At 39.5% G+C, this 8357-nt stretch overlaps 1 long non-coding RNA gene across 1 annotated transcript; it reads right to left on the bottom strand.

Moving 5' to 3' along the window:
* Positions 1–2067: 2067 nt before the first annotated feature.
* LOC131367781 (uncharacterized) lies at positions 2068–5199 on the bottom strand. Its single transcript, XR_009206961.1, has 3 exons — positions 4760–5199; positions 3783–3809; positions 2068–3633 (listed from the first exon to the last, which is right to left on the bottom strand). It is a non-coding gene; the product is annotated as an uncharacterized LOC131367781 (long non-coding RNA).
* Positions 5200–8357: the final 3158 nt, after the last annotated feature.

Here is an 8357-nt window from a genome sequence, read left to right as displayed (position 1 = left end):
GTGTGAGTCATTCAGGACACCTGGACACTGGAGTCTAGGACACAAGCAGTCTGGCAATTGTACAATTACAGAGCCAGATTGTAGATCCAGGAAAGATATTTCTTGGAAGTTGGGAAAATACAAGATATAGGGTACAGCTCTAGTGTTTCGGCACATTTTTGGTTAAAAACATATGGTTTTTATGGTCATGTGACCAATTTTCTTGGGCTTGAAAACCCGAATAATAAATGATAGCAGAGTAGTAGTTGTTGTGCTAGCTAGCTAGTATTCAGCAACAATTTTACTGCTACTTTTTTCTCCTGAGACAGTCATAACAATGTGGGCTTCCATATATGGGAATAGGAGTGGCTGTCCCTGAACTGGCCTTGTAAGTTATTGTTATTCATATATGCATATGTACATGCACTGACCTGACATGATTTATGAAAGCGCTTCATCATATTCATCATTTCCATTCTAACACTAGCTAGGTGAATAGCATACGCTAACCTGAAAAAGTTCTCTGGCTCTGTCCATGTGAACTTACAGTATTTGGGATTTGTTTTATTTATCACTAGGCTCTTCAAGATATATCCATATTTAAATACACCAAATAAAACATTTTTAGAATTCCCAGCTGGTGCAAAAAAAAAAAAAGAAAAGAAATCATACCGTGGACAAAAACTGTAGACGGAAAAAAAACATATGTCCATGTTATTAAAACACTTTAAAATCCCCGTTACGCCACTAGAACTAACAAATGACTCAACGACAAAATAATAACTCAAGTTTTGTCACCTTGTTTCACCCTGTACAACAACAAAGATGGACTTTGCTATTATAACCACACACACACACACACACACACACAAACACATATATGTTAAAGATTTCACCCTGAGTCTGGCAGGCAAGTTGAGAATTTGCTAACCAACAGGTCATTTGGGATCTTCGCAAGGCAGTTTTAGCAACTTTGCCACAAAATCAACACACACAGAAACACACAAAGACAAATGAGAACGATGAGCCAAAACCTGAATGTCATGCTGTTAAGAGCACTGGAGTAAGACACACGCGCTCAGTGTGTGTTTGTGTTGGCCCGCATGTCCGTTCGGACCGTGCCGGTGTTATTGCAGAGTGATGGGATGGAGGGAGGATTTGTTCAGCCTCGGGGGTTCTGGACACTCTGGCTTCGCTCCTCTCACTCCATCTGCTTCTGTAAGGGATCAGCATGGACCAGAAATATCTCACACAGGCACAAATACACACACACACACACACACACACACAGAATCCCTTTCTTACAAGCATACCTTTAATACCTGGAAATATGTTGCAAATTGGTAGATTGCAGGACACCTAAAAAGGTCTAGAATATATTAATAAATTTACATATTTCCGGTTTTGCATTTCCAGTGTATTTGCCATTTACTCTGATTTTAGATACTTTTTAGGTACTTCATATGTTAGCTATATTTCTTACTGTTTTTCACTATTTGTCAATTGCCGTAAGAGTTCTTTGGTTGTCCGTCTAAAGAAACCCTTCAAAAAAAAATCTATGTGGGGCTCTACAACATACTGTTTCTCTATCAGCAAGAGTTAGAACCCTTTCGTGGAACCCTTAATCATCTAATAATTAATTAATTAATTAATTAATTAATTAATAACATTTTACAACATTCCAGGGACAATTCTAAATGATAATACAATAAGTTGTCACATGTTTGTTTTGTGTAATGGAACCTTACTGTGTTTATCACTTGAATACAGCTTACTTCATGTTTCTGCCACAATTAGAGCTAAACTGTGGCATTGAGGAGCTAATGTAGTAATCAATACACACACACTCTCAGATTAATTAGGCTGGCTGTGTGAGTCAGAGACAGAACGGGAAGCCAGGCCTAATTTGTGTTTAAATAGAGATGGATGTCTTCTGGTCAAGTACAAAAGTCCTGTCTAGTCTTATTCCAGAGTAAGCATGTAATTGAATATGAATACATGAATAGATAATGTGTTGTAAACCGATACTAATACAGATATGGATAGAGGGTCCTTTGTTGTTTTGTTTATTTTAAAAAAAAATGTGTGTGGGCAGGATTTAATTATTCAGATATGAAGCATGCAAGACAAAGAAAGCCCACATGAATTGACTTGAACAATTTGGGTTAGGGTTACTAACTTTGATGAATTCATAACATTCGTCTGTTTATTCGTTCATCTTTAATAACTGACTGGACAGAGGAAAGTTGCAATGGCTACTAGTTTGATTATATTTACAGAAATTCAACCACTACAAAGAATGTAGACAAAAAATAAAGTAATATACTAAATTAATAACAGAAAAAGGAAAGAATAAACCTTGGGACACTTCAGGTTTAAATCTAAATCCAGGTACAGATACAAACATTATTGATTAGATACAAAAACAGATAGTCCCATTGCATCACACCCCTAAGCCTGTTGTGATGCACAATTTACATTTAATTATTTAAATAAAAACACAAAATCTCATAAAATGAAACGTCTGCAAGAGATTACCCTAGTTTTCACAACTATTGGCAATGTTTTCATTTATGTGTGCAATTTTCACCTGAAAATCAGCATGTGATTACAAAACAGGTGGCTGAGGAACATACCACTGACCATACAAAGGTCCATGTGTGCAGACCGGACCATTTCTCCTGTAAAGTAAAACTCACCTATGTGTACAGTGACTTATGTGTGGTACACACCATATTGTGTGTACATTGATTAGCATGCTGAATTTTCATAATGAGAAGAAAGCATGTGCTCCACACTGACACGCATTAAATAAACATCAGTGCTTGAGTGTGTTGTGTGTGTGTGTGTGTGTGTGTGTGGGTTGTGCAAAGCGTGTGTGTAATGTTAATGAGATTTATGACTGTATACACATCTGTCTGGTGAAGTCTCTGTGTAAAGAATGCAGTCAGGCTGAATGCATTAATGCTGAATGAGCACACTTACTCATTTTACCCATATATTCTTTGCTGATAGATAGCATGACAATGTAAAAGATTAAAAATTAAATGAAAATATTTCCATGTTGTTTGGGGAAATGTATCAGCACTTTACAAGGATGCCCACTGCTTGTCTCCAGTTAGAGCTGTATGAAGCATTGGATGAAGACTCTGGGCCAGAACCAGACTGGATTTCTCTAAAGAGGTCCTCATCTGTCCTCATCCTTCTTGACCTTTCCTCAGCATTTTACATAGACAACCAAAAGACTCTCTTATCCACCCTCAGGAGTCTTGGAATACGTAGAGCAGTATGGGAATGGTTTGCTTCCTACCTGGAAGGTCGCTCATATCAGGTAACATGAAAGGGATCGACATCTGCTCCTCACAGACTCTCTATTGGTGTCCCACAAGGCTCAGTACTTGGTCCATTGCTGCGCTCCCTCCACTAGCTTCCGGTAGCTGCATGCATCGGATTCAATACACTGATGCTTGCCTACAAAACCAGAAATGGTCCTGTACCCTCTTACCTCTTAGACTCTTTGCTGTTTTGGCACCTAGGTGGTGGAATGAACTTCCCCTAGATGTCCGAACAGCTAAGTCACTGACTGTCTTCAAACGACGATCTATATGTCCTCCCAAGAGGGTTTTTAGACTGATGGTTTCCTTAGTCTGTGTCCTAGTGAATCAGAACATATTCATTGATGGAGACTTCAAAGCACTTTTGTACGCATAAAAGGGCGTCTGCCAAATACCATAAATGTAAATGTAAATGTAAATGTAAATGTAAATGTAAATGTAAATGTAAATATAGGAGTCTGGACTGACCTTCTGTCTGTTGTCAATGTGATTCCACTAAGAAAAGTAAAAAAAAGGAAATGATGTATGAGTCACTAATCAAAAGAGGATGCACGTGCAGCTGGTTTTATTTAATGTATCAGTCATGGCAAAGACATTATCAGAAAACAGTGTCAAGAAATGAGGTAAGGTCAGTTGGTCAGCAATCAATATAAATGGACTAGGCAGAATCAGAAAATGGGAAAACAGGAACTAGGCGGGCAAACAGTAAACAAAGATTCCACAGTATGGAACCAGTGGACACTGTATTATCCTATAAGGCAATGGGACTAGTACAAAAGAGCTGATTATAAGATATTCATTGTGGTTAAACTGTAATTTTTAACCAACCCCTGAGTAAAATGTTAACTTGTTGAAAGTTTAAACAAGAAAAAGCAGTTGAAAAATAAAAGGAAAAGTGGTTATTCTGACACCATAGCTGACATGACAGCACCAACATGGCAGATGTAGTATGTCCAGATTGTATTCATACTACACACACATATACTGATCTGTGACTTATGTGAAACTGCTTGTAGGATTTGTGAGGTCTCTGTGTAGAGAATTTTATGCTAAATGAGCACACTTAGTCATTTTACCCATATATTCTTTGCAGATAGATAGCATGACAACATGAAAGATTAAAAATTAAATACAAATATTTCCAAGTTGTTTAAAAGAAATATATCAGCATCTTACAAGGATGCCCACTGGTTGTCTCCAGTTAGGGAGTATAAAGCACTGGATAAAGACTCTGGGCCAGAACCAAGATCTGTGGTGGAGATTATATTTTACAGCTGGCTTAGAAAAAAACTGTAATTCTCTAAAGAGGAGCTGGAATATGTGGTTGGGGATATAGAAACTACATGCTGCTAGATCAGCCAAGCTGTCATCTGTCCTCATCCTCCTTAACCTTTTGTCAGAGTCTTGGAATACATTGGGCAGTATGGGAATGGTTTGCTTCCTACCTGGAAGGTCGCTCATATCAGGTAACATGAAAGGGATCAACATCTTCTCCTCGCAGACTCTCTATTGGTGTCCCACAAGGCTCAGTACTTGGTCCACTCCTGCACTCCCTCCACTAACTTCGGGTAGCTGCATGCATCGGATTCAAAACACTGATGTTTGCCTACATAACCAAAAATGGTCCTGTACCCTCTTACCTCAGCTCTTATCACTCCTCACAGTACACATCGCTCCCTCAGATCTTCTAGCACTGCTTGACTGGTTCCACCATGTTTCAGGGTACTCATCTAGACTCTTTGCTGTTTTGGTACCTAGGTGGTGGAATGAACGTCCCCTAGATGTCTGAACAGCTAAGTCACTGACTGTCTTCAAACGACGATCTATATGTCCTCCCAAGAGGGTTTTTAGGCTGATGGTTTCCTTAGTCTGTGTCCTAGTGAATCAGAACATATTCATTGATGGAGACTTCAAAGCACTTTTGTACGCATAAAAGGGCATCTGCCAAATGCCGTAAATGTAAATGTAAATGTAAATATAGATGTCTGGACTGACTTTCTGTCTGCCAATGTGATTCCACTAAGAAAAGTAAAAAAAAGGATTTATGAGTCACTAATCAGAGGAGGATGCATATGCTGCTGGTTTTATTTAATGTATCAGAAAACAGTGTCAATATACAGGGTAGGGCCAGTCGGTCAGCAGACAGTGTAAGTGGTTATTCTGATGCCATAGGTGACATGACAGTGCCAACATGCTGGATGTAGTATGTCCGGATTCTGTTTATACTACACACTGTGACTTGTGTGAAACTGCTTGTAGGAGATTCTGAATTCTGGGAAGTGCTTCTGATTCTGCAGCTGAAATAACATCTTGGTTTCTTAAAGTTGAGGTGTCAAAGTATATCATAGCCAGAAAACCCAAATTTTGATCAAAACAAAATTTGTCCTTTTTTTAGTTTGCCAGAATTTAACCACTGCTAACATCTGATGGGTTTCTCACAGATCACCAGAAATATGGATTTTGTCTTTTAGGACATTTTACTGGATCATTAAATGCCTTATACTGGTGGACCCTCTTTAAATGGAAATGATCAAATGCTCTCAATGATCAAATGTATAGGCCCACCTACATGCATGGAATATGACCCCACCCACTTGGGGTGCCTTTCGATTAGAAAATATGTAATGCATTGCCCTACAGCCATGCAAGAAAAATGTGCAGTGCTTTAATGGGTGCCTTAGTGCCCTATAGACTCCCTTACATAAGGAAGATGCCCTTATCAGTGCCTTTCTAGTAGAGAGAATGCGACGCAGTGCTCTATAGGTTCCCCTACATGCATGATAATATGCTCAGGTGCCTTAATGGATGCCGTTCCGGTGGAAAAGACGAGATGTAGTGCCCTCTAGGCTCCCCTACATGAGGAGAAAAAGGAGGAAGTGTCGTAATGGGTTCCTTTCCAGTGGAGGAAATGGGATGTAGTGCCCTCAAGGTCCCCTACATGAAAAGAAACATGAAAATACATGCTGTCGTGTCCTATAAGCTCCCATACCTGCAAGGACATGAGATGACATACCCAGAGGGGTTTCACCTGCCCTCTTTTACTTTTTATTTATTTATTTATTTTTGCCCCAGCCCTTCAGACAGCCTATATCCGCCTTGACGCCTTAGAACATGACATGTTAGGTGTGCTGAAGTGAGTTTGTTATGACCTGGCACACTGTTTGTGTATCTGTAATTGGCAGCAACAAGTGGTGGACGACATTCTCATTTCATCCCACCTCCTATTCCGTTTCGATGGGGATGAGAGTGGATTTTTTTTGTTACTTTATGGAAATGACAACGCAGCAGCCAATCAGCTTGAATGGTGTGGCATTGGTCTTGTCATGTGTCACACCTACAGTGATAACTCTACAATGCAATACACGACAGAATAGACAGACATGACTTGTGTTAGTAACTGTTCCCTGAGAACTTTATTACAGAAGCTAGACAGTCACCTCCAAAAAAAAGGGGGGGAAAAAATGATAACAATGATTCATTTATTAAATACTCAAGCGCAAATTGATTCATTGGTTTAAAAAAGGTGGATGAGCATTAAGTCAGGGTGGATGAGACATACAGTAAGTGCATTTGGAAATTAATTATGTTTTAAAAACACCATCAATTATTTCTAAAAGCTTTAGTATAGCCTACATGTTTTAACCTCCATTTCTCTGGGGCTACAATCTACAAACCCTGGACAGCTAAACTGGATATTTTTTAGTGACTAGCTCGGCTGCTAGTGAAGGAAATGCTTTGCCTTGCTGCAGTGTAAATATTCCATAAAATCAAAAAAATAAAAAAGATGAAAGGAAGATTATGTAAACAGTCCTGGTTAGAGCCGGTCACAGTCCAAAACATTTGCTTTTTCACTGTTAGGAAGTCAAAAGCTTTGTATATTCAGTAAACACACACACACACACACATGGCTGACTGGCTGAGTTGATGAACTGTGTGTGACGTGTACAGGTCAGCTTTTCTGCAACACTTCAGCATCACTCACCAAGAACACTTCTCTCTCTCTCCCTCTCTTTTTCTCTCTCTCCTCCTGTCCTTCCCTGTGCACTCCTAAGGTGCTGAAAGCCAGGAAAGGTTAATGCAAACACAGCTGGGGTGAAGGGGAGGCTGGTTGAGAAATAGATAGAGAGAGTAGAGAAGAGAGCGAATAAAAAGAAGAAACGAGCAAATGATGAGGGGAGAGAAAGCCGGAAAGAGGTGTAGAGGAAGATTGAGAGTGAAGGAAAGTGAGAATGGAAAGGGGGTCTACAGGACTAGAGAGAAAGGGTGAGAAAGAACAAGAGGGGAAAAAGGATGAAAAGAGGGAGAGAATGAAAGATTAAGACAGCAATGTGAATAAATATTGGGAAAGTGGAATACTGGGAAATTGAAAGGGACAAGTGAAAGTTTAAAAAAAAGAGAGAGAGATGAGAAAGAAAAGATGGATAGATGGAATAATGGATAAAGAGAAAAAGATAGAGGAAAGAACAAGATGAAAACATGACTGGAAATAAGAAACAGAAGACCTGAGAATGATTAAGGAGTAGAGGAGAAAATGATGGTGAGAGAAAAATAAGGAATAGGGAATAATGAGAAAAGTGCGTGAGAGAGAGAGAGATAGAGAGAGATAGATAGAGAGAGAGAGAGAGAGAGAGAGAGAGAGAGAGAGAGAGAGCAGATACAAAGGACGGAAAAGCAAAAGATAAACAGAAAAATGAAGCGAAGAGCGAAGTGAAGTGAAACTGAAGTGTGTGTGTGTGTGTATGTGTGTGTGTGTGTGTGTAATGTAGTGTAGTGTATTGTAAGACAGCATGAAGAGTTTGGATCTGTACACACTGCAGTAATGCGAAAGTTTTGACAGAAAACTCACACGCACACACAACCACGCAACCACACACACACACACACACACTTCAGAGAGGTACCCAGACAGAAATTTCAGCAGATGACATCATTATTTTGAAATATGGATGAAGCATGGACGTGAGCACTCTACAAGAGGACACCCACTCAAACCCACACACACACACACACACACACACACGCACGCACACACGCACACACACG

Source organism: Hemibagrus wyckioides, linkage group LG17, assembly GCF_019097595.1.
Source record: "Hemibagrus wyckioides isolate EC202008001 linkage group LG17, SWU_Hwy_1.0, whole genome shotgun sequence".
NCBI lineage: Eukaryota > Metazoa > Chordata > Actinopteri > Siluriformes > Bagridae > Hemibagrus > Hemibagrus wyckioides.
The sequence above is the reverse complement of the archived record's forward strand: the minus strand, read 5'-3'. Positions and strand labels throughout refer to the sequence as shown.